Source organism: Amblyomma americanum, chromosome 3 (genome assembly GCF_052857255.1).
Source record: "Amblyomma americanum isolate KBUSLIRL-KWMA chromosome 3, ASM5285725v1, whole genome shotgun sequence".
Lineage (NCBI taxonomy): Eukaryota > Metazoa > Arthropoda > Arachnida > Ixodida > Ixodidae > Amblyomma > Amblyomma americanum.
In genome coordinates, this window is record NC_135499.1 from 222378910 (window position 1) to 222404790 (window position 25881).

Below are 25881 nucleotides of genomic sequence, written 5' to 3' on the forward strand. Positions count from 1 at the left end.
TGTGTGTTCTTGGTGTTTTCCTTTCTTTTTATCGCTAGGTAGTGCTACCTAAACCGGATGCTCAACGATACCACTGATCAGGCGTTCACAACACAAGGCCGTCATACACCCTGGGGAAAATACAAACGTCTGTGGGTATTGGAAAACGAAAGCAAGATATGCAGGGAAAGGCACGACCAGGCCATTTGGGCGAAAGGTGAGAGAAATGCCGCAATAATAAAGCACAGAGCATTATGAAGTGCCGATAGATATTTGGAAAGGAACCAACGGGGAATGAGGTATTGTACGTTCCGAAAGTCAGAAGCGAAATAGAGGCTAGAAACAAACTTAAGAACAGTTGGGTTTAGCACTAGTTGCTCACGGCATAACCACTAATGAGGCAGTGCAGGGGGACCTGGGCTGGACATCGTTGCGAGCAAGTAAAATCTACGGAGAACGGCTGAAGAAAACCGTGGAATCGATTTTAAAAAATGATTGATGATTTCCGTCCATAACCGTCTGTACATACGGTTCTGTCATTCGTCACTGCGAGATACCCGCGGTATTCAAGCATCTGTGGGAAGCGACTGGGTGGTTGGCAACCGGACCTCACCATTGGCTGCGCAGCCAACGGTGAGGTGCGGACGCCAACCACCCAATGGTCGAGTAGCTTCCCACAGACGCTTGGCAGCCACGGGTATCTCTCTGTTACCAATGGAAGAGGGCCAAATGGACAATGGACAGTAATAGAATACGGTCCCAGGCCCACCGCCAGCTGCGTTGCCCCTTCACTTTGAAATGAAAATTACAATGAGCGATTGCAGCGCTAGATTCCTGCAAGCTTCCCTTTGTCCACTTCTGCTGCCGTATATAGCTTCAGCTGGCGTCAAATTACAAGCGAGGCTCAAGATGCGTGTGATGCGGACAATGCGTTGCTAGCGTTCGCCATCAGCAACAGCAGAGCAGACGCATTGATTAAATGTCGCAAGCAGAGGCGCGCATCGCGTTTGTTTTTACAGACGTCCTGGGAAACTGTAGCGAGCTTCCCCGGTGCCAAGAAAAGCGCCCTTGACTTTCACCGTCGGGGATAAGGCACACAGCAGTGCGACACTTTGGCTGACTTCCAAAGCTAAACAGATGGAATGGATTGGCCGCGGAGAAAGTTGTTCCCTCTTGACACACCCGGAATGAAATCGTACGCTTCGAGATGTTTAAGTACACTGTCGTGCACTTTGCGACTTCGAAATGGGGCCTTCGCCACTCTATTAATAAAAAATAATTGCGAGCGACTCATGGGTTCTACAGGACGCCGTAGTGGAGAGCCCCGTATTAATTTGGCCCACCTGGGGTTCTTAACGTGCGCTAATATCGATCCCACAGCACACAGGCGCCTTTGCGTTGCGCCTAGATCGAAAGCTGACTGTTTTAGCGATGTATCCGGAAACACGAGTGATGTAGCAGCCGCGAGGTGTGCTCATTTATGCGGCGGAACTCCTTCCAACGACGCAAACGTTTGCCCTTCGCAATTATAGTCGCTGCCACCACCATGTTTCAGTCTCACTGCCTATCACGATCATTGTCGCCCTGGCTGTCGAAGCAAGAAAAAGTCGGCTACCGTATTTTCCGAACGGTACAGTACGCCGGAGAACCTGTTTAGTGCGCATTTCCAAGAAGGGAAATCTCCCGCCGCAGTGGCTCAGTGGTAAGGCGCTCGTCTACTGAGCCGGGGTACCCGGGTTCGAACCCGACCGCGGTGGCCGCGTTTCGATGGAGGTGAAAAGCAAAATGCGCTCCTGTGGTGTGATGTCAGTGCACGTAGAAGATCCCCAGGTGGTCGAAATTATTCCGGAGCCCTCCACTACGGCAACTCTTCTTTCACTCCCTCCTTTATCCCTTCCTTTACGGCGCGGTTCCGGTGTCTGCTGAGATTGGTTTGGTTTGGTTTATGGGGGTTTAACGTCCCAAAGCGACTCGGGCTATGAGAGACGCCGTAGTGAAGGGCTCCGGAAATTTCGACCACCTGGGGTTCTTTAACGTGCACTGACATCGCATCTCTGCTGAGATAAGCCAGACAGTTACTGCGACATTTCCCTTTCTCAAAAACCTCAAAATTTGTTTTTGGGGAAAGAAAATGGCGCAGTAACTGTCTCAATTCTCGGCGGGCATATCTCAACCATGCACGCCATGAATGAAGGGACGGGGAGTAAGAGGTGCCGTAGTGGAGGGCTCCGCAACAATTTCGACCACCTGGGATCTTCATCATGCACTGACGTGCACTGCACAGGGGCGCGTTTTGCGCATCGCAACGCACCAGCCGCGGCCAGGATTGAACCCGGATCGTTCGGCTAATTAGCCGAACGCTCTGACCACTGAGCCATCGCGGCGGGTGGACACACACACAATTCAGGCCCCGAACAGCGCAGTGGGAGGAAAGGAAAACAGGAAGATCGGGGCGCCTTAGTGGATGGCTCCGCGTTCCATACCTGGAAGGCGTTCTTCATCTGCGCCCAGGGCATGAAATTCTGGCGCAAATAAGCGACTGCGGTTTCCCCTCTGTGAGAATCACGCTGGCTGCAGAGAACACGCTGTTGGGATCGACAGCGTTGGTTGTTCGAGGCTTTCGAACACAGAAGCGCTGAGAGGCTCGGTCAGCAGGTGCGTAACAATGTGCAGACAAACGGGCCGTGCGGCGCTTCATAGCTACACCACACTGCAGGCGCAAGCTCTTGAACTATCTTACTCACTGCTCCCATTATTACACTCGCCAAAAACGCACTGCACACAACGTGTTGTTTCCTTCAATTTCGTCTTACAAAGCTGCGGTGCTCTCTGCTACTAGTTCGTCGTCTCGACACTATGGACTACTGGCACCAGTCTGGGTTGGTTCGCCAGCTAATCGTCTACATTCAAGAAAAAAATACTGTCCAAAAAGTGGCGCGCATTTCAGCGCAGGTGGCGTGTCAAGTGCGACCATTTCAAAAGTGCGCTGGCATCGATGCGTTTTGGCCGACGAAAGCACCCGACGACAAAGCATTAGCCTTAATTAACGAGCAAGGGCTGCTTTCAACTGCTCGAACTAATTTACTGTACAACTGTGTTGTTTTTTTAACCTTCCGCAATAAATCATGCTCGGAAACAAAGAGCTGGCGTAGTGCTCGCAGGTTCGCGTATTTAATTCCATTTGTGCATTCCTCATCGACGCTGGAGGACAAGAATTGTGCATCGTAGCTACGCTCACTGCAGAGATCGTGCGTCGAACGCACGAGGCGCATCCGTAGAGGAAACTGAAAGGGCTGCGCAACCGTGGTCTGCGACCGCATTGAATCAAGAAATCCCGTTTGAAAGCGATAGCCCGCTTCAGTAGGACGTGGTTCGTTCTAATCTTTGTAGATTTTAACACAGCTTATACCGGTTGCTGAGGGTGCTTTTCTTCTGAAGTTTTCTGAGTCGCGCACAAATGACGGTGTGCGGCGGAGCTCAACATATGTCAACGGCAGCGTGCCTCGAGTCATCTAAAAGCTGAATTCAGCGAAGATTCGGTTCGGCCCTTGTGTCGTGGGAAGGCAGCGAGTCATGCCACCAGCAGCGAACTTTCGCACTGTGGGACCCTCTCGGAGACACCGGTGTGAGCCAGTCGCAGTGCGCCGCCCATCGATCCGCGTCGCCATGGCAGCCCGCGAAACGACAACACCTGCGGAAGCCGGCCTCGCCCGAGACCTAAAGAAGGCATCGGATCTTTCCCGCGGTGCGCTGCAACCGCAGGTCGGGACCCGAGCTGGCACCGTCCCCGCACGAGGGTTCTTGCAACTCTCGGGACCACGGGAACGGCGAAAAACGTGTCATCTGCATTTCCATAAAAGTTGCTGCGCGAGACTCGCCTGCCGTCCTTCCCTTCACCCGAGTGTCCCTCGTCCACAGAAATGGCCTTCGACAAAGGCGCACTGTCCTCTTTATATCTGGCACGCCAGTGTGTGCGAAGCTCGTCTCCAACTGGCTCTCGTCCCGGCGCGCTGCTGGGCATTATGTTCCCGTCAGTGTGTGCGACGACTCGACACAGAATCTTCGGAGCCAGAGCGTTGACACTTGCCGAGGCAATGTCACAAAGTGCGCCAACCGCCGCGGGGCTGAAGGCCTTTCGAGGCACTCGAGAGGCCTAGAAAACAGTAACTGCTTAGAAACATTCCCAGCGCGAATATTTGTGCGCCTCGGGGAGTGTGAAATTGCCGAAGTGCGTCCCACCGGTAAACAACGACATCCCTGCATTGCGCCGGCCTCAAAACCTTCGGCCCGATCCGCTCTGCCCTCGGCTCGAAAGACAGGTCCCGTCACGCCCAAGCGCAGCTTGCACGCAGAGAGTAGAGTGCCTCACGGACCTTTCGCGAATCGGTGAAATCCACGACTTGCATCCGACGTTTCAATGTACCGCAGAGGCAGCTGAGCGGGCGGATTCTCACGTTGTTCGTGTACCGAAGCAAGGGGGAATCCCACTCCTAGTCGGAGTCGCCGCCTGTGTTTGCGCCAACCTTATGTCGTTTCAACAATTTCGCGAGCGAACCTCGCGAATGTGGCAAGAAGTGACGCCGTCCGCGTGTGCAGTCTATTCCCCGTGCAGAAATTAAAAATTGCTCTTGTTTGCGCGCCACTCTCCGCGCACCTTTCACGGCGACTAGGGTTTAGCCCTTCGCGCCGAGAATTTCTGCCTCTGGCTGAGTCCCGCGCAGCGGAGGCACGAAAAGTTTGCCGCGGTGGCGCCACTAGACTTTTCCTAGCCGTAAAACGAAGGTTGAGCGCACAGTCCGGCAGGGAACGCCTATCGAAAGATGTTAGCGAGAAAGTTCCTTATGTCAGCCCAGCTGCGCCCTCGTCCAGGAGAGGAGTGCTCTAACCAGGAGTTCCCTCTCAGTCACGACACATCTGCGCGATTACGGCGGCCATAAAGAAGACAAGATAAGGGTGCACAGCGATTACGGCCCCAGGGAGCTGGTAATGGAAAACGCTGCAGTGCAAAAAGCTGACAGAACCGAGTCACTGGGTGCTGCCGCTGCTAGGGCGATAACGCCTCGACTGTCGTGCGCACGGTGGTGCTCATGTGGCACCTGTGCAAGCCCCAAGCTTGGAGATTCGCCACAGGGGCGACGTAAAACGAGCGGCACTGTACGGGACCAACGCGAAACCGGTTGGCTGTATATTTTCCGCGAAGGTTGCAGAAACTTCTCTCAAATACATGGAGCTCATAGCTTGACTGACAGGCAAGCTATCGCGCCGAAGCGGGGGCGACCGCTGCATTTGGTCCCATGCTGTCAACGCAACCTGCAACACGACCGTACCGTGCACACGCAAGACCCTGTTATTTCCTCACACACGATGACACTCGGCATCCGTGCCACGGCGGAGGTCAGGTGAGATTGTGAACGTGCACCTTGGTGGACAGAGGGGCTTTATGCTGGACGTGTCGCATTCGCGCAGACCTGAGGAAACAGGAACGTTATTCACCAGGCCCAGGATGGGTCTCGCCGGACAGCGGCGACCGAGGAGCGGCCGTGTATATCGAGCGCGGGGCGCGGCCGGCGGCCACGCCCGCGCGCACCTAATGAGGGACGGGGCGCCATTGTGGCCTGCTCTCCCCACCGGCGCCGCCATTGTGCCCGATTAGCGGCGTTGCGCTTTCGACCGTCAACCCGATCCGCGGGAGAGTTCATTGATGGGCGAGCAGCCATTCACGCCGCTCAAAGGGGTCCCCCATGCGCGGTGAATGACCGCGAAACCCAACGGACGCCAACAAGCCTGCTCGGCTACAGGCCCTCGAGCGCCCTTGACGCTTTCTCGCAAGAAACTTGATTCGAACGACCGATCAGCCCTCCCGGATCGGCCGATTCTCGCACGCTCCTCCCGGGGGACAAAGAGGCCCCGGTTTCGACGTCGGGGCTTAACAGCGCAGCAGCAGCTCTCGCCACCAGTGTCGTCCTGGGACAACTAACGGCTGCTTCAGAGCGCCTCAATGCACTGGCTGGGGACCTGGTCTCGAGGGAGTTCTACCTGCGCTGTGCCACTAACAAAGGTTGGACATCCCCGGGGGAGTGGGGATGCAAGCTAGGGAAGGGGGAGGATTTGCTGGGCGACCGCGCCCGCGGCAACTGGGCTGTAGACGATGACCAAGCTGAAGTGGAGGATCGTCCGCTCATGAAAAGCGCGATTAAAATTAAATCCATCGTGCGCAAATAACTCCCGGGACATCGTCCCCTAGAAGGGGCCAGCAGGGGATCGGCGAGTAGCCGCCGGGGGCGCTGCGCCTCGAGACAGAAGAATCTCAATACGCGAACGTAACGAAGACGAAGCTGAGATTCGCTTATTAGTCATATAGGGCCCTTTCTTGCATTCCGAACAATTTTCTTCAAAATCGGGTTAAATCCGATTTATACCCGAAATTGCGCCTTCTAGAGAACGGGGAACGAAACTGAGCGGATATCTTGCGCTTACTCCGGATAGGTGTTTTCAGTCAGACGATAATTTGAAACCTCCTGACGAATGTTATTCGTGGCACGAATTAACATGACGATATGTTCGAAAAGTACGTTTCAGAGGCGAGAGACCACAACACGGACACTAACCAGGCGCCTTATTTCCATCATACCATCAAGCGCTAACCACGCTAGCGACGTCCTTTCTACTTGGCTCTGGCAAGTTCGAAATGGTACGTAGCCGTGATATTGAATATTTTGACATAGGCAGGTCTTGCACGTATACGGAAGTGCTGCGCATATTGTAATGTACGCGACAAAATAAGCGTAACAAATGAGAAAAACATAACTCATTTTTTAAACAGTTTTAGTGCATCTTGTACTTAATTACTCTCTACGAAAATAATTATCAAAAATAGATTATGTCCCGCACAAACACGAGCGCTAATAGTAAACTGCATTTAGCTGAAAAAATTACAAAAAAAAAAAATAAAACCGAGTCATGGAACTTTTCTGGAACTAAAACTAAAATTTACGAATCATTATTTTCAATTAGCACAGTCTGGTGGTTAGTAACAATGGAAGTCAGAGGCCATGAACACTACAATGACACATCAGTTTTTGAAACGAAGACACTCATTCTGCAACGTTCTGCAGTGCGAGGAAATCCAAGCGTTATTTTTTTTTTCCCAGCACAGAACCGAAATGAGCGCATCAGGCGCGGAGGAAACCAGGTGCTGATAACGCGTCAACTGCTGATGACGTGTTTGCAGTGCCTACGGAGCCCAATACGAAATGCATGCGCTCTTGTGCCGCGTCATGCACATTACTGCTTCCGCGCAGGACCTTCTTCCAGTAACGTAGCGCGCATGGGCCAAGCCTCCTCGTCTGCCATTTTTGCCGACTATGGCAGGCGAAAATGGGGGAGAAGTTCGCTGCACGTGTCGATCCACGACGTTTCCTCAGTGAACTGCGGGACAATAGCCAGGTGTAGTGATAGCATCTTGTAGGCACTCGCAGGAGCACGCGAGGTCCACGCACGCACCGGCCCCAATAAAGAAGACGCGGAAACAGATCAAGTGCAGCGTGGCAGGCGACCAGAAAAGGTCACAAGCCCGCGGCGCCACTATCCTGCTGGCGGCGCCTGGCGGCCTGGAAAGGAACTACTGAAATACAACGTCACGGCGTGCCCACTGAAGCAAACACCCGTGTCGGCTGCTTGTCGTCTGCTTTGAGCGCGCGCCGGCGGAGAGCGCGCCGAAGCCGCCTGCCCGGGCGTTGCATTTTGTATTAATTTTTTTTCCCTGCTGCTTCTACGAGGCGCCACAAGGCGCCGCCACTGCATGCACCCCCGTCGGCGCATAAATTGTGACTTTACCTGGTCGCCTGGGCTCGCTCGCGCAGACGGGCTAGGCGACGGAGCCCCCGTCTAGGCGACGGAGCCAAAGAAAGTGCGTGCCATGGTACAATAGAGCAGGCAGCTCGAATTTTTTCGCGCGGAAAAGAAGCGCAGAATTTCCACGCGCTGCAAAGCTTTGGAGAACGGCTTTGTCTTCGCTTCAAAAAGTGAGATGGCATTGTCTTATCCATGGCTTCGAACTCCACATTGACACTAACCGACGGATTGCTTCAATTAGAAACTTAATTAGTGGATTTGCTTAACCAGTACCTTAATTAGTCCGATTTTTATAGTACGCGACACCCGCTGCAGCTGCCAGTTAGTTGCTAAAAGATCTCATTTTTGTTACGGAAGAATTTTTGAATGTTCGCTGAAACATTCGGTAGATATGAAGCTATATGAGGACTGCGGATGATTTCAGAGCTGAGACCCGAACGCGGTACTGTGCTTGAAATCAGTCGTGCCATAAAGACTTGAAATTAACTATATAACGGCCGCAAGGCAGACTCTGGGTTCTCATCATGGAGCTACAACAACGTAGCACAAGGGGACACGGATTGGTCGTCTCTTCAAGCACGCTGCTGCGTTGGGCTCACTGCGGGCGCGAACCCCACGGGTAGGGTGGCCGGGCGAGATGTCGGGCCTCCGGTACTCGGATGGTGGTCGCCGAGGCCGACACTGGCCAAGGATCAGAAAACTTCGGTTTACCCTCATGGCAAAAATAAAAATGGGAGCTCTCTAAGCAGCGCAGAACACGCAATTGTACACGCTGCACGTCGCCTAGAGAAGTCCTATATTCCCTACAGGCGGAAAAGTTTTGACATTAAAATATCACGTGACATTGGTCGCTGGCACGGGAAGTCCTGTCCTTTCACACGCTGTATCTGGGAGGGGACGTAAGCGCGCGTCCTTACAGGCCACGTGACTCACGACGCATTCCTGTAAGGCTGCCATTGTCCAATACGAACACGAATCCAATATTTCCGAGGTTATTACCTCGTTGTGTCAATATACGCACAAAACGAATATTCGCGCAAAACAGCAAAGTGTTAGTGGCCGAGACTTAAAGCTCTAAAAGTCGCAACGCTATCTTCACTAGCGGACACGTGACTCGAAGTCAGTATATCAACTCTACGACAGTCATCACATTCACATAGGAAAAGAACCTTTTCGCTACCGACGAGGGCAGAGAACTAGCGCCAATTTCACTTGACGGGAGGGGCGAGATCACGAGTTGGAGCTAGGGCCTCCGAAGTCGGCCATGAAGGTACGGTTTGTTAGACCTGGCTGGGCCCTGTCGCGTCACCAAATCATGAGGGCCTTATGAATGGATCGCGCCGCGCCGCTGAACCCTCGATCCTTTCTGGAGAGATAGATCGCGGCAGCATGATGTTGTGCGGCGTCGGAGTGGGTCCCATTCTTGAAACAGTCTCAAAAAAAAAAAAACGGTGTGTCCTTATCGAAGCTTCCAGCCAAAGCCTCGAAAACTATCCGAAAACTTTAGAACGAATTCGATTGAGTATGCACAATTCTTTCGATCGGCAAATCGAATAGAAGGAAATTGGTTTCGTTTTTCGAAAATTTCGAATATTCGCACACCCCTAACGAACACATAGTTTCCTGGCTTCTTGCGAAGCTCCGCATGACAGTAGAAAAGCTTGCAGACGCTGATATGAAGAAAATGAGGTGTTCGACGGGCTGCCTCTACGTGTCACATGCGGTCCGCCTCGCTGGGGGCACGCTGTCGGAGAGCTGCGAACCCTGCTGCTGGGAACGGGTAGTTCGTCCAAGATGATCGGGCGATCCTCTTGCGAAACGTAACAACGAGAAGCACAGAGCAAAACATCGTTTCGGGGGGCATTTGGAAAAATTCACGAGAAGTGAAGGGAACCCAAGGTCTTAGGTGGGACGTGGAGATTTTTTTCGACGCCGGCGTTCGCAGAAATACCCGACAGCGTTTGTCGTCTGTTCTGCTCGCCGCAATAACTACCTATGCGCGCGCTCAACATGGAGGAAGAAAAACCCAGGATGGAGCGTCAAGTGACAGTTTTGGAGCGTCGTCATAAAAGAATAAAAAGCCAAAAGTAAGCGCGCGGCGCGTTTTATTGGTCCAGCTCAGGTGCTACAGTATCGATGGCAGATGCTGGGGCTAGCAAAAATATTTTCCTTCCTTTTTATTATTATTTTAATAAAAACCACTACTACTACTTTATTGGTCAGGGCCACGGTGTAAAAATCGTGCTCAGGGCCAATGTTGAGCCGACTATAGCATGTACGGAGCGAGACAGAGGGGGAAAGAACATTCAAGAAGCCTTGGCTTCCGGAGGCCGGCCGCGTAGCTCCTTCCAGATTTTTTTTTTAACCGCTCTCCCCTCGCGCTGCCCCGACTCCTCTCTCCTCGCCCAAAACCTCGGCGCCTTTCCTTTCTACCTTCCTTTCTGTTATCCCCGTCCGGGAGAGGGAAGCAGGACGACTACACGGAACTGAGTGTGCCAGGCTACAGCTGCAAAGACAGCGCGCCCAAAATTCCACAAGATCCACAAATTTCCATGCTCCAAGTGCGAGACGATAAACCTCAATCAGGGAAGCGGGCAACCCAAAAATGACGTCCAGTCAATGAGCACAAACCCCCCCCCCCCCCCCCCCCCCGAGCACCGCGCACACCACAATATCCCCTTCGAAGAAGTGAAGGCGCGTTGGCCGTGGAACGTAATCCCTTCAAAGGGCGTAGCATCGCGTCGAGTCATGGCACATCCGGCTCTCAAAGCGTATAGTAAACAGGTCTGCGGGAGGAACACGCTCCCCTCCGGGTATGTCAATGGCCTTCGCCACGTGATAACGAAGGGAAAGCGAAGGCCGCTCCCTGCTGCTGCTTGCTCGCCCTTCAGTCACCCCTGAAAAAGGGACGGATGGATGGGTGAAAAACTTTATTTGGTCCTGAAAGTAGTGATAATTAACCACTAAGCGGGCCGCTCGCACATCGGTACCGGAAGGCCACGTCGTGAGCCTGCTGGACAGCCCAGAATTGTTCATCCAGGTACGCGCTGCGAAATGCAGCCTCCCACCTGGACGTGTCCTTGATCGCCGACTCGTCAATTATTTCGCAAGACCGGAGCATATGTTCGAGCGTGGCTAAAGCACCACAATCCTGGCAATAAGGCTCTGTATATGTCTCAGGATAAAACCTCCGTGGGCAAGGATAAGTATACCAGTCTGTAGTAAGCGTAATGTAAGTGACTGAGCCCTGTTTACTTTAGGATGCGGCAAACCGTAAATTCTGCGATTAAGAAGGTAATACTTCGTGATCTCGTTGTATGTGGAAGGGGAGTCTCTGTTCTCGGAGAATACCGCCACGCCGTGGCGCGAGGCAGAGCGGAGGGTAAGATCTCGCGCTGCCTCATGAGCGGACTCACTGAGATTCGGAGGGGCTCCCCTCAATCATCCCAAGGTGAGCAGGGAACCAACGTAAGTAGTATTGAGAGATCTCACAGGTCTGCATAATTCTAAAAGCAACCTTAGCCACCGAACCCTTCTTAAAGGCCCTAACGGCCGACTTTGAATCACTATATACAAAAGGCCTGCGCCTGTCAACCAGGGCGAGAGCAATAGCCGCTTGCTCCGCGAACTCTGGCCTTCAGTCCGAGCGGTAGCAGCGTTAACGACACTGCCCTCATTGTCCACGACAACTACGGTAAACACCTTCCCCTCCTCGTTAAAAGAAGCATCGGCGAAGCCAACCTTCTGATTCTCATCACGAATGAGTCTCAGCAGGCAAGCCTTTCTTCTACCCACACTTCGCTCCGGATGCATGTTCCTGGGAACAGGCTTGACGTGATACCGACGTGAAGGGAATACCGACGTGAAGCTGCGAAATCTCCTGAGCAACACCTGGAGATAGTCCAAAAACGTATTGGTTCTCAACTTTTATTTCAAACCCGACCAGATGGTCTTCCGTCGAAGATGTTCAAATCAATACGGAAGTCAATATGAGCACGGAGACGATGATGTGATATATGCGTAAGGGTCCAGACATCGAGGAGAGGACACGGGCAGTTTTTCCGAAGCCCCGGCTTTGGGGAGACGACGAAGACGAAATCAACATATCAACAGCAGAGACGAGAAGCCTAGATTACTGGTGGAGTATGTGCGAAAGGGAAAATTTTCATCAACCGTCATAGAAATGAAAATAATACAGCTTAGAAAGCAGGAAGAAAAAGGGGGCGGTGCGTTTGTGAAGACTGCGTAAGGAATCGAAGGGAAAATCGTCTGCTGGCTACTACCCGCTTCAATTTTCTCCCACTGCTTACCTGTTCTATCGCAGTCGCCTTACATGGTGGCATCGTTTATTCACGAACTAATTTGTGCTGCGACATCGCTGTTTGTACTACATCACCGCAAGACCAACGTGTGCTGTGCATGACGTTGAGAGCCGAAATAGACAATCTTGTAAGTTACGTCTGGGCATTAATATGCCCATTTTTGTTTTGGCTGCACTGCAGCACGCAGTTAGAGTGAGACTGAACAAAGTGGAATTTTGGGCCAGTTGGTAATGATTTGCAGGTAGGCTTAGCGCGAGACAAACGAGCAGGGGGAGAAAGTTGGAACCGGAAGTAGTGGTCGCAGACGGCTTTCCGAAACAGCCTTAGTGCTGACTTTGGAAACGCAACTCAACTACAGCTTAGAATGGTAACGAACCACAATAGAACCGACAGTTAAAAAAAGACAAACTACATACTTCTGGAATAGCTCGGAACCCCAGACAATGAGAGCCTAGGATACGTTAAAATTGAGCACGTCACTCTATTAGACGCATTGATTAGTCAGGGTGGAACAAATCTTAGGTACGGGATCACCTTCTGTACCACGCCGCATGGAGACTGGCGTTGGTTCGGCAATTCAATGTACTAGGCAAGGTGGCGCCACCTCCCGCCCTGGTCCGAAGTTGATGTCAAAAAAAAAATTATCCACCCCCGATTTTAGCGCAACGTCGCCTGAATCTTGATTTCGGCACTGAGGCAGCACCTCTGTGACGTTCAGCGAGGAGCAGTGATGTCGTCACTGGCTGGGGCAGGCAGCCGCACCCAGTGACGTCACGAAATCCCCCTCCCAGGGACAGAGGAGGAGCGCACGGCTGCATTCCTTGAGCAACGCGATGCTCGCGAGCGCGACACCGCGGGCGAGAAGCGGCGGCCGCACGAGGGCGCGCCGGCGTCGCAGTGGATCGCGCAAGCAGGAAAAGTTGCGCCTTCGATGACGGAGCCACCTCATGGCGTCGTCGCGCGACGGGCGGCCGCTAATGAGACGCGTGTCGCCGAGGAAGCGTCCAAGGCCAGTTACGCAAGCTTCCGGGCGGTCGCCCAAGGGCGGCGGAAGCGCCGACGTCCAGCGCGGGGCTCCGCAGCAGCAGCGATGGCCGTTTCCCGAAATACGAAAAGCGGCCCGGCGGCCAAAAAGAGGCACGCGTGCGTCCGCAAGACTAAACAAGTCGGGGCGCGCGAGAAAGGGGCGGCAGCGGCCCGATTTAGCAGCCGCCTCCGCGCGACTCGGTGACACAGCGCGCGGCTAAAAACGTATCGGTGCGGGCGATCCGTTTTCTTTGGCGCGCTCACCTTGATGGAGTCGTAGCAGGCGATGACCCGGCCGTTCTGCACCTCCACGTTGGGCGGCGGATGGGCGAACTTGCACTCGGCGTCCTGGCGCGAGCACTTGTTGCGCTGGTACTCGCGGCACACCTCGAGCTGCAGCCATCGCGAGTCCTTGGCTGCCACCAGCGAGGCGGGCGCGGTGGCCAGCACGAGCGACGACGCCGGCTGCGGCACCGACGTCGGGCTCGGCGGACTGGGCGGCGTCGCCACGCTGGCGGCTGCGGACGGCCCGACCGGGCCCAGGGCTGCTGCTGCTGGTACTGCTCCTCACGCGCCGCGCTCCGCTCCCATGCGACGACCTGCGACACAAATTGTGGAGCGCTCCAAACCTCGTTTCGCTTACGCCACACTCCCCGAGCACGATCGCCGGATCGGTGAGATTCACACAGGGACGTCATGTCCAATGGTCGCAAGAATGGGAGACGCGGTTTAATTCCGCGTAGGCTGAGCATGCACGTTTTCTTCGCTAGCAGCGCATGTTGGACACGGCGACGCTAGTAGCGTCGGTCCTTGCGCCAATACTGAGGATTTGCTGGAGGTGTCACCACTCAGCGACGGTTTTGAGAAACGGGTGCGACGCGCCGAGTGTGATCGCCAACTTTCTCAACCGTATTGCGAATACGTTAAATTCCGCGGCTGTCTTTCATGCCGGGTCAATATGATAAATATATGCGCCCTTAAGAAGGCGCGATTAATCGTATTTTACACTGGGTCAACATACCAAGCATATGCGCCATAAACGAAGCGCGGTTAATGAGGGGCACCGGAAAAGGCGCCGCCTATAGCCTTCTACTCCCGAGGTCAGCCGTACGGAGGCTCTCGCGCGACTAAGTGCAGCAAAGTGAAGCCCCGACTATGGGACCATACTCCGACCTTGCTTGGCTGGCGTGGGTTGCCATGCGAACTTCCGCTTCGCCCGCGTCGCCAGGACAGTCGCGTGCTATGTGGACGTGCCTGTACCGCGTTCAGCCGGCGTACGTGTTCTCCGAAGACACCGAGAAGTGAACCGATACTGGTCAGCGGGAAACACTTCGCGAGTGCGTCGCGATGGGAGGGATCATGGCAAGCGAGAGGCTCAAGGGGCCACACAGGCGCCGCATGCTGGCCGAGTCTCCTTCGTCCGCTGTTCCTTGCTCCTCCGCATGCCACGAGCGCGGAGCTTTCTTGCCACTCAGGTGCCGATGCACACGTGGACAAAAAAAAAACGCGGCCCTACAATACGTTAGAACAGCCGCGCGGTCGGCGCCAGAGACCGAGAACAGCCCAGCACTGTCACCCGTGGGAGAATAATTACGGCGCATTCTTCCACACCGATCCATGAAGGGCTCCGGCACGCTCGTTCAGTCCGTGAGCCTGCCAACTGCCCCGCACGTCAGTCCTAGAGCTATACGCCGGTGACAGAAAGGAAAAAAAAAGCACGCAAAAGCTGCGCGCATTCGCACTGGTAATGGAAACAAGTGCTTCCCGCGATAAAACGTGGCCCGAGATTAATAAGAACGAAAAAATTACTACGTTGTCGAAAACAGCCGCTTGCAGTGTCTCGAACCTGACTTTGCGAGCCAACTTTCATAACACACTTGCTCGCCCCCCACACGGAAAAAGATCCTGGCTACGTGCCTGGTGGCAGAGCATCATGGCGACGCATTCACTCTATCCATCGTCCGCACTTCATGCAGCAGATTTTTAGACCGTGGCGCAGGGAATTCGCAGAGGGGAGGTCGCAGCTGTGAGAGCGAGCCAGTTGCAGGCACGAACTCCGTGTCGTCGTCGAGCGCTCCCGTCGACGAGATGCAGGAACGTCCGCAGCTCTGAACGCCTCCAAACAAGTACGCACAACGGCTGTGGGGACCTCATCTGCCAGAGGAGTAGTAACACGCACGTGCTGGCCGGCTGCGCAGCCCCCCCCCCCCCCCCCCGCCCCTCGCGGTGGGAAAGGCGGCGATAACAGACCCTGGTGTAGCACAAGTGTTACGAGGTGCTCGGGACCGGGAAAGGAGGTAGCGAGCCCCTCAAGATTCCGCGCACTACCTCGCGCGGCAAATGCAAGGCCCCTGGCATCGGTGCCGAGGCCTCATAGTAAGTGCCGCACTAGCCAAGAGAAGCCTCATTGATTCGACAGAATTGGCCGCCACTGGGAGCAGTCACCAGTTTAGGATCTGGAGCTCGGAGGCAAGCAATTCCGAAACTTTGGTCGTAGCTGCCTGTGGTTCCCCGACAGCCTCACGGCATCACCATCGGCTTGCCACACTATGCAAGGGGACGACCTTAATACGTACACTCCAGATGCGCGCCAGCTGTCAACGGACTTCGTGTTGTATTGCCGAAACCGTGGTGGTTTACGCCTTGCCCATAAGCTGACCAAAATGTGCCCGAAATCCATAAGAAGCACAGAAATGCAGGCTCACTCAGAATTTAGAAGGCACTAGAGTTTCGCAACTCGCTCAAAAACGAAAGCTTCTCGGAAGTGAGGCAGCACACAGCCACCATGACGGAAGTCGTGCGCGGAAGGAGTGTCAGCCGCTGCACCGGGAGGGTTCCTCATTTTTATTTTTTTCCGCGGCCCGTATCCGGCCGCTACCAAGGGAAGCATTGCTCCAAAGTGGCAAAGCTTTCCTTGGTGCTCCCCTCACTTTCAGACAATAGTGGTTACGTCCCCTCTGCTGAACCAGCCGCCTTCCCACACGCGACGTCTGAGCTGCGGACGCAGACGTTTCATCCATCGCAGCCACCGATTCAAATCGACCCGCAGTGTTCCGTTATGCAGCAGCGCCCACCAAGAACACTCGCCTGATGACCCAGGATTGGCGTTGCCACAACCGCCTCCTCCTGCTATGCGATTAACCCGCCGCGGTGGCTCAGTGGTTAGGGCGCTCGACTACTGATCCGGAGTTCCCGGGTTCGAACCCGACCGCGGCGGCTGCGTTTTTATGGAGGAAAAACGCTAAGGCGCCCGTGTGCTGTGCGATGTCAGTGCACGTTAAAGATCCCCAGGTGGTCGAAATTATTCCGGAGCCCTCCACTACGGCACCTCTTCCTTTCTTCTTTCACTCCCTCCTTTATCCCTTCCCTTACGGCGCGCTTCAGGTGTCCAACGATATATGAGACAGATACTGCGCCATTTCCTTCCCCCCCCCCCAAAAAAAAAAAAACAATTATTAACCAATTATGCTATGCGATCGCAGCACAGGCCCCTCCTTCCCGACTGACCCGCAAGCGTCGTGGCTCTGCTCCACTTGAACACGACGTTCACGTGGCTCCGGCCGAATTGAGCCGAACCAGCCTTTGTCCCGCAAAACCTTTGATTGGCCGAAACCGCCAACGAAGGCCTCGGCCGCTATCCGACCCGAACGTTGCGCAGCGGCGCACAGGCTTCCAACGTGCCTCGACGAGCATCGAATCACGACAGCTCTGACTTGATCACGTCATTGCTCTCGGCCAAACAAACTCGTACTTTTAAATCAGGAACAATGATACAGTAAAGAATCAATGCACAAATATTTTACAAACTGCACATAAAAGGGAGTCCAGATTAATGTATAAACTATATATTTCTTGAAGTGGCAATAAATACAGAACATCCTTTCAAAAGCTTGAATTGATGACTTTGTCATGATCAGAACAACAGGGTTATTGTTTAAAAACTGAGGAATTTGATGTGTTAACATCTGTGCATCATAGTTTGCATACACATCTTTTCTTTATTGCAAGTTTTGTATTGCATATTGTGCTGATCCAAAAAGGTTATATGTTGTTTGTTATGAGTGTTTCATGATTTCAAGTGTTGTGGACATTATTAACCTAATGTTAAAATTAAATACTGCCACATTTTTGTGTTCAAACATTAATTTAACATGTAGAACAAAACTAAATCTAGTGTTAAAAAATGAACACTGCTGTAATGTAACTAAGAGTATAATATACCTTTATCCACAACTTTATGCAACATTCAATACATAATTGAAAATTATATCCAAGCATAGATTGAACATGCAAATGTAACATATACGCAGTTTGTTGTACTATTAATACTAAGCATTAAAACTGTGTCGAGCCCATAATGCAAAAGAACAAAATTCTTAGTATATAAGCATAATCCCAGGAGATCAATTCCAATTAGATGAGTGCACAAGTGTTACAAGTCTTATGTAGTTGTTGCAGAGCTCATGAGTGTTCTTAGAAGCTTGCTTCATGCAAAGTTGACTGACACTACAAGTGCACATGTATGCTTTTACTTTTCTTGGGTATGCCCCTGCAATGTTATTTCAATTTCTTCTATAATTGTTTAATTGCTTGGGTGATGTTCGTGAGTGTTCATGAGTGTTCTTAGAAGCTTGCTTCATGCAAAGTTGACTGACACTACAAGTGCACATGTATGCTTTTACTTTTCTTGGGTATGCCCCTGCAATGTTATTTCAATTTCTTCTATAATTGTTTAATTGCTTGGGTGATGTTTAAATGTTAGAAAATTAATTTAAGTTTATCCATAATCTTTGAGAAACATTTAAAAAATCACAATAACAACAATCAAATAACCTTTGACCCAAACAAAACAATGTCTTTATAATGTTTCAGTTTAAACTCTGACATTCCCCTTGTAAAGGCAAATGGAGCAAAATCACACTGGATTTAATAACTATATACATATATGCAAATCTATTTGCATGTATACCAGGCATAGAGGCATTTTAAACAGTTAACGTGAATCTATCATCGATAACATTTGAATTATTTATTGCTTTTTGTCTGCTGAAAAGTGGACCAGAGTGACGTAGATAAGCCATCTTTTCAGTAAGGTGCATGCCATTTCTTTTGTAATATGTCTAGGCATTTTAAATAAGCTTCTGTTGTTCCCTATACATAATGGTGATAATGAATTTGAGAATGGTCAAGTGTATAAAAGAGCTGCTTTTTAATCAAAAAGGCAAGTCTTAAGTTTACATATAACTTCAATAGCTCGCAAGATTTCCGAAAATTATCAATGTGTAATGAACAATTTAGGTTGTCTTAGGATAATATTCCAAGGAGCCTCCATGATGCAACATGTTCGATTGCATCACAATTTTTGTTGCAAAATAGTTGTTTTGATGCAAAACTAAGTTCCTTTTGCACTGAAGTTTACTTGAAGCCTGAAGTCATAATGGAAGACCTGTGAGCGACATGTCTGCTTTCATTTTAAGGATAACAAAGTCGTTTTCAGAAAAAAAAAAATGCTCCTGTCGCCGGCGTACAGGCATGTCTATATAGCTGAAAAGTAATGGCTCAGATATGAATTCCTGGGAGATACCGTATCTTATATGGCTTATGCCCCACTTGGTCTGGTTTATGTATGCTAACCCCAGGTGCTAGGTAACAACTGGTGAAGAGACGGACAACTGACCAACACTTATCATGAGATTACAGTGGAAATGAAAAGATTGTGCCTCATATCATAAGAATTTAGCACTATAATATTGATAAAACTAGGAGTTATAGCTTTAATTTGCCATTTAAAATCCCATAAAACAAGCTGAAATGACATCCTTTAGTGAATCCTTGCCGTATATCCCATGTGACCACATCTTGGTAAAATACTAGTCTTATGTTAAGCACTCGTGCTTTTTTCTTTCAGAAGTGTTCGTCAAATTTTATTTTAGTTTATCATCTCTCTATTGTGCCCTTTGATAAAAGGCAGCAATCTTTTCTTCAATGAAGTGCTTTGGACTTTTGTCAGAAGATGGCGTTGTAGTTTTGCATTTCTTGTAAGCACGTCCCACTAAAGCGGTTGTCGATGAAACGCATGTCACTTCACTGTAACAGCTTTAGGTGTAAATTGTAAGGAACGCAGCACAACACTAAGGCTGTTTAATTACTATCCAGAGGCTGGGAATATATTACTTTTCAGTCCATCAATTTCGCTGCCATGCAATCGCTATTGCGCTCGCTGATCATGGTTTCTAGCATCAGGATACATAAAAAGACGGGTGCATTGACTGATTGAAAAATTCTCAGTAAATATATCCTACAGCTTTCATAACAAAACCACTCTGAAATCAAGCATTCTGAACACTAAACATTTCTAGAGTATTTTGCAGTAAAGTTACAAGAGTATTTGACTAATTAGACAGGAAACTGAGTTTGTAGAGTGATTTTATCCCATCCTCTACACTAGCACTGTTGTTTAGTTTGTGCAGTAGGCTACTTATTCCGTAGTGAGAAAGCAAACAAAGCAAATTTGTAACACTGAAAAGTGTACGATCTGAAGTCGCAGTCACTAGAAGAGAAGCTAAGTGAGGCCTCGGATTCTAGGAAATGGACGTCAAATTTGTTCATATGCATTGAACCTGTGGTATGCGATCAACCGCAGGCTTAGAAAGACCTCCCAAACAGTGTTTTGACAGTGTGTTCACAATCTGCCATATATTTGAGTTGCAGAAGACAATTTGCGCCAGGCAACAGTAAATTCTTGGCCACACGATAGCCTTTTATGCAGCCTTTTTCCAGCATTTTTGTCAATGATCTCACGATTTCTGTCTCAAACCATCTTAACTTTTGTCTCTCCAATCCATTTCACGATGAGGTGATGTAGGGACCCCCCCCTCTGCTTTAATTGAGATATTTTACAAAGGATGATGATGACGATTATAGATTTTTATGGCACAAGGGCACCTACGGCAAAAGAGCGCCATGGCACAAGCTATTTTCCATTTCTCAAGGTAGGGCCAAAGATCCATTTCCCAAGCATGTCACCCTAAAGAGCCGAGCACCAGACCAGGGGAAAGCTTGTACCCATTGTATCACCGGTGGGTACCCGGCGGCACTGGGGATCGAACCCCGCGCCTCCCGCATGCGAGGTGGATGCTCAACCACTTGGCCACCGCTGCGGTAATTTTGCAAAGGAAAACCATGCTGAACCTCATTTTTCAACAAAATATTCTAAGAAATACATCGTTCAATTGGCACTGCCCCTCCAAAAATGACCCATAAATCCGCCCATACATTTTATTCCTCTTGTTCCCCTCCCCTCCCAATATACAGTGCAGCCAATTAGTGTCATGCCTAGTTAACTTCCCTGCCTTTCCTTTCTTCCGTCTCGTCAATGACAGTGTTAGCAGATTCTGATACAATATATTCCCAGGCAACACAATGATATTCTTCCCATCCAAGTCTTCCCATTGATCTAGTTATAAGTGCTAACCTCATAGTTCCAATCCTGCATCAAATGTCTGCTCATAACAGACTAGAAATTTGCTAATGCGTAAAATGCAGCTACAAGGGAACATTTTATAAAAGTATAAAACTAAAATTTGTATGATTATTAAAACGTCCAGGCATGCATTTAAACAGCACAAATGGTATTGTCCTTACCACCAACTTTTAGAGGTTCTGGACGTTTCCCGCCACTTGCTTACTCACGCTGTCAAATATATAATTCTCGGAAGTGGCCTCAGCATCGAGATTTGTTTCCTCGGCCAGGGTGTCCGATATGTAAACACGAGGATATTGAAGCCGACATTCATAACTTGCTGTGGGACTGCCCAGCTCTCAAGCCTACAAGGATCCGGCACCTGATGGTAGCGGGTCTTTCACAAAGCAACCCAGCTTCATACATTGCCTGGACGCAGGGACCATACCATTGTTCTATACTGGGCTTCATCAAATCAGCTAGCCTTTTTCCATTCATTTAAAACTACTACATATTTCATCACATCTTCACCCATTATTGATGCCCTGCGGCAATAAATTTCGCTATATATATATATATATATATATATATATATATATATATATATATATATATATATATATATATATATATATATATATATATATATATATATATATATATATATAGCAGAAAAGGTAAAGGAAATGAGGGACTCGTTTTGACAAACTTATGAAGGCAGCGAACAGTCACCGAAACTTTTGGCTCCCTTCATAAGTTTGTCAAAACGAGTCCCTCATTTCCTTTACAGTTTCTGCTAATTGCTTAACGAGGTTCTCGTTTCTGGCAGTCTTGATGCCATAGGTAGCATAAGAGGGCTCTCGCACAGTTTCCGCCCTCGCCGTTAGATGACGTTCCACGTCACACTCGCGGTAATACAGGACGTGCTACGTCCGCCGCTATGGGCGAGGGTGGCGCTGGTGAACACTCTCAAGGTTCGCTTACACCCAATAAACATAAATACCCAGGAGAGCAGCAGATTGGACAGCCGTCGCCGTAGCTCAGTTGGTAAGAGCCCCGGACGCGATATTCGGAGGTCGTGGGTTCGGTTCACACCGGCGGCATGGTAGTTTTTTCTGCTGCTTTATAAGTAATCTTCTTTAGGCGATAGATTAATTTTAGTATTATTATACCACTGATTAGCACTACACATTAAAAAAAATAAACACTTCCCTTAGCACCTTGGTTTCGGCGACTGCTGGCTCCCTTCATATATATATATATATATATATATATATATATATATATATATATATATATATATATATATATATATATATATATATATATATATATATATATATACTTTACAACCGTCATGCTTCATTTGGCTCTCACAAAAAAAAGCAAAACAGCTGACTACTGGAGCTCCACAGCCCACTTTTTAAAACACATGGTGCCTCAGCTCCAAACTACTGGCGCTCGGCTCCGCTGAGCGACGCAGTGTGGGCGCCGCCAACGTTGTTGGCAGGACGAAGCGAAAGCACTCCTCGTGCTTATGACAGAAAAGTTACCGGGCGGTACGTCCTTCCCGAACACACCGTTTCCAGCGTTTCTTCCAGTCTTCGTAGCCTTGTTACAAGCCTTGACCGTGAGCGCGTTCGCAGCCTCTGTCTGGGCCACTGTGTCAAAATGGCGTCCTCGGCTTCCGGAAGGGTTAGCGGAGCGGCTGGGGTACTTTTCCGGTTGCGGATCCAGACACGCCACGTGGGCGAGCAAGCACCGCATACCGGGATGAGGTGCGAAATTTGGCGCTTCGGAAACCCTTGAACGCAGTAGGCGTCCACTGGCTGCACTCACCGACAGAGGCAGCGGGAGACAAGCAAACAGCGTTTCAAAGGACCGCCTTGGGGGCAGCCGGGCAGGGGCGCCTTCCGGGCGGCCCAAGGAGGCCGCGGCGAAAGCGGAAACTGCTTTCGCTGCCCGACAACCGGTTCCGAAACGGGGCCACCGAGCAACGACGGGGCGCCCTCCGGAGAACCCCCTCGTGACTCGGCGAGCAGCGGACGGCGTTTCCCGCTGCATGGGCGACGTTCGCGCCAACCACGTGCCAGCTGAAACTGCTAGGAATATCATACAGCTGTTCTTTTCGCACACGCAGACACGAGCCGTTCTCGGATCCCTCGGCCTACCCGCCACCGTAGGAGAGGGAACGCCTCGCGCCGAAGACTGCACTGTACAAGAAGCCGACCTCCCTCGGACGTCGAGTGGAGCACAAACCAGCTTCGCGCTTGGCCTCACCGCTTCCCGAGATCGGAGCACTGTGCGTGCCTCGTTCACGCCGCATTCCTTCATTCTCTCTGCTTCGCGGGTGATACGATCATTTTCCGCGATTCGCTCCTCGAGAAAAATGAAAATGGTTACCAGGCGAAAATGAAAGATTCGGGCTGGTCGCTTAAACCAACGTCGCTACGAATGAGGCGGTCGAGCGCGTACAGCTGTGTACCGCTGACATTCGCTGCAGCGTCTTTTGGAATCCTGCTCGCAGGCCAAAACACGCAAGGCTCAAATTTAAGCTCGAATGGCCGAACGGCACCATCGTGGCTTCGCGCACTCCCCGACCTTGGTGCCGTTGTTTCATCTGGAGTTTCTGCGCAACTCCGGCCCTTGGCGCAGTCGTCGCTCGCGTTGACGATGCAGTTCGCGAAGCTCTCCGAGAACCATGCTTCAATAGATGCTTACACGTGCTTTAAGATCTATTCGAACGTCTTTCTTCTCTGACGCGATACTTCCATGGCGTTCGTACTTGGCACCCCATCAAGCTTCGCATCGCAGCGAGCCAACGAAGCGGAAACAACAAAGGGGGCGCTGCGCCACGTGGCCTGCGCCGAGAACTCGACGCGGTTCATTCCAGACATCCGCCCGAGTGTCACCCGTGCGGCCACTAACTCTTCCGGCAGCTGGCCCAGAGAGACTTCTTCGAGGTGGAGCCCAAGAGAGCGGTGATCCTGGATACTGTCTCTTGGCGCCCTGCCTAAAGGGGCAGGAGCACGCTCCATCGGTCCTGTCCTTCCGGTCATGCTCGCCAAGCGGCACTGGACGCCCAAGCAGTGAACGGAATGGCAAATGGCCACTTGTGATATGCTGGCAGTGTTGTCCTAAAGGAGATCGCGACGCAGTCTTGTCGCATAGGGCTGGGGGCAGAGAAACAGTTACAGTGCGTAAACGAAGTAATCGTGGCAAAGCCGTGAAACGTGTGCCTTTTCTTTTGCTGAGGCGCGTTTAAAGAAAGCCTCGCAAGCTGACGACGCACGCATCTAACGACGGACCACGCGGTTGCTCGGCAACTTTCGCTCGCTGCAGTCCTTATATAGTTCCACCGAGTGCCCACTTGTTCGAAGATAAACCGCTTGCTTTTTGCCGTTGTTTATGCGCCGACCATTACGTACGAATACAGACACCTTGTGCAATCTGGGAGCTGAAACGGCGAGGGTAAACGTGTTCGTATTGGCATACCTGCGAGGCGCGTGTGCACTAGTGTTCAGTAACGTTTTGTCTCTCCTTACCACCAGTTTATGATGACGCCTGTTACAACACCTTTCTTACACTTAAGATCAAAATTTTTACGACCAACGTGCGTGAGCGCGAGGTTCTGAAGCTTTCGTCATTTCCTTTTGCGCGGTTGATGTTGTTCGGGGTGGTTTGGATGTGCCAGGATTCCAGAAGGAGCCTTTTGTGGTAATTTGTTTCGGTTCCGAGGATGCTGGTTTCTTCGAAGTTGATTCTATGGTCTGAGTCCTCGGAATGTTCGGCTACAGGATTGCGCTCTCTTGCGAAGTTGCGGACGTCGTTTTTATGTTGCCGAATTCTTTGAGACTTTTGGTTTCGCCGATGTACCTTGTGTCGCAGTCGGCGCAAGGAATTTTGTAGACAATGCCTTGGGCTCTTTCTCTCCGCGGCAGGTCTTTGGGAACAGGCGGGCAAAGCGCAACAGTGTTTGTGGGCTTGTGCGCAACCTGGAGACCCCTTTATTCAGGATTCGGGCGATGGTTTCACTGACACCTGCGACATAATGTAGAGTGACGTATTTTGGTGGTGGCATTGGTCTTTGTGCGTTGATTTCTTGGCGAATGGTTTTTTGAATAAAGTTTTTTGGGTAGCCGTTCGTGATGAGTTCTTTGAATATCGCGCGCTGTTCTTTTTTTCGGTGAAGTTCTGTGCTGCAGCGCGTCTCAAAATTAGTTTTTAGTTGGAGATGTGCAGTTTATTATAAAACTCATAGCCTATGTGCTGCTTCGGGACCTGAAACCCCGCAGTCTAGAATAGAGGTTTTCAGAATAGGGTAACCCTACCGGTTAGGGGCATAATAGCGGGGCGCCAGTACGCAGGCGCGGGACAATAACCGGAATGCCACACTGTAACACTGTACGCGTGGACAGTATATTTTCATACATATTGACTTGCCAATAGTATTGACATGTCCCGCGATCCAAAAAAATACATCGACGGCATGCCTTAGTGGTGAGATGCTGGTCTAGGAAGTAGACTGTCCGGATTGGAAGAGTGAATTTGTTTATTTTTTACTGTTATTACCATTTCCTTTCAGTTATTTTCCATTTCTAGGTTCGTTCATCTACAAAATCCTTTCTTTCGAAGTTGCTTTTCATGACGAGTTCTTCTCTGGTGATAAGCATTTTATTCAATAAAGAGATTTGGTGTCCAGGACTCCTACGGCCTTCGATGTTTGCTGCGCCCGCTGCCTTTGGTCTTCTAGACTTGACTCGCACTGCTCAGATTGTGGGTTTGGGATTCTCGGGGGGGGGGGGCGGCCTGCATGCTTTGGCAAGCCCATGTAGTGCGATACAGTGTGCGGCGTTCCCAGCAGAGCGGGAATATGTTTGGGTGTAATGCGGGGATTCTGCGTTTAGTGCCGAGATTCACACTAATCTCACAGTGAGGCACGGCTCGCCGAGGCACCGGTTTCTCCGACAGGGAATTAATTCCACGGCTTCCTGACCGGGATCGGTCGCTCCAGTGGACAAAAATGCCGATCGATAAACGCGCGTCGCAGTGCAGCGAGCGTAAAATCGCTCTCACAAGCGGAAAGTGCACTGGTGACGGCACTGCCCTAATCGACAAGGAAAAGACCCACGCCTGATGCTTACACAACTAAAAAGGGCAGCCCCTGGATTTCCCACATGTGAGACGATCTCTACATAGGTTTGTTTCCCGGCTACAAATGTGAAAGACTATTTTGCA

The 25881-nt window shown here is 50.8% G+C and overlaps 1 protein-coding gene across 9 annotated transcripts in view; it reads right to left on the reverse strand.

The window, feature by feature from the left end:
• The window catches only part of LOC144126161 (uncharacterized), a 70898-nt gene that overhangs the window by 42052 nt on the left and 2965 nt on the right, over window positions 1–25881 (reverse strand). For all 9 annotated transcript variants that reach the window (XR_013313464.1, XR_013313463.1, XR_013313460.1 and 6 more), the window contains exon 2: window positions 13446–13780. The gene's annotated coding sequence lies outside the window, so the exon portion shown is untranslated. The remainder of the gene's footprint in view (window positions 1–13445; window positions 13781–25881) is intronic.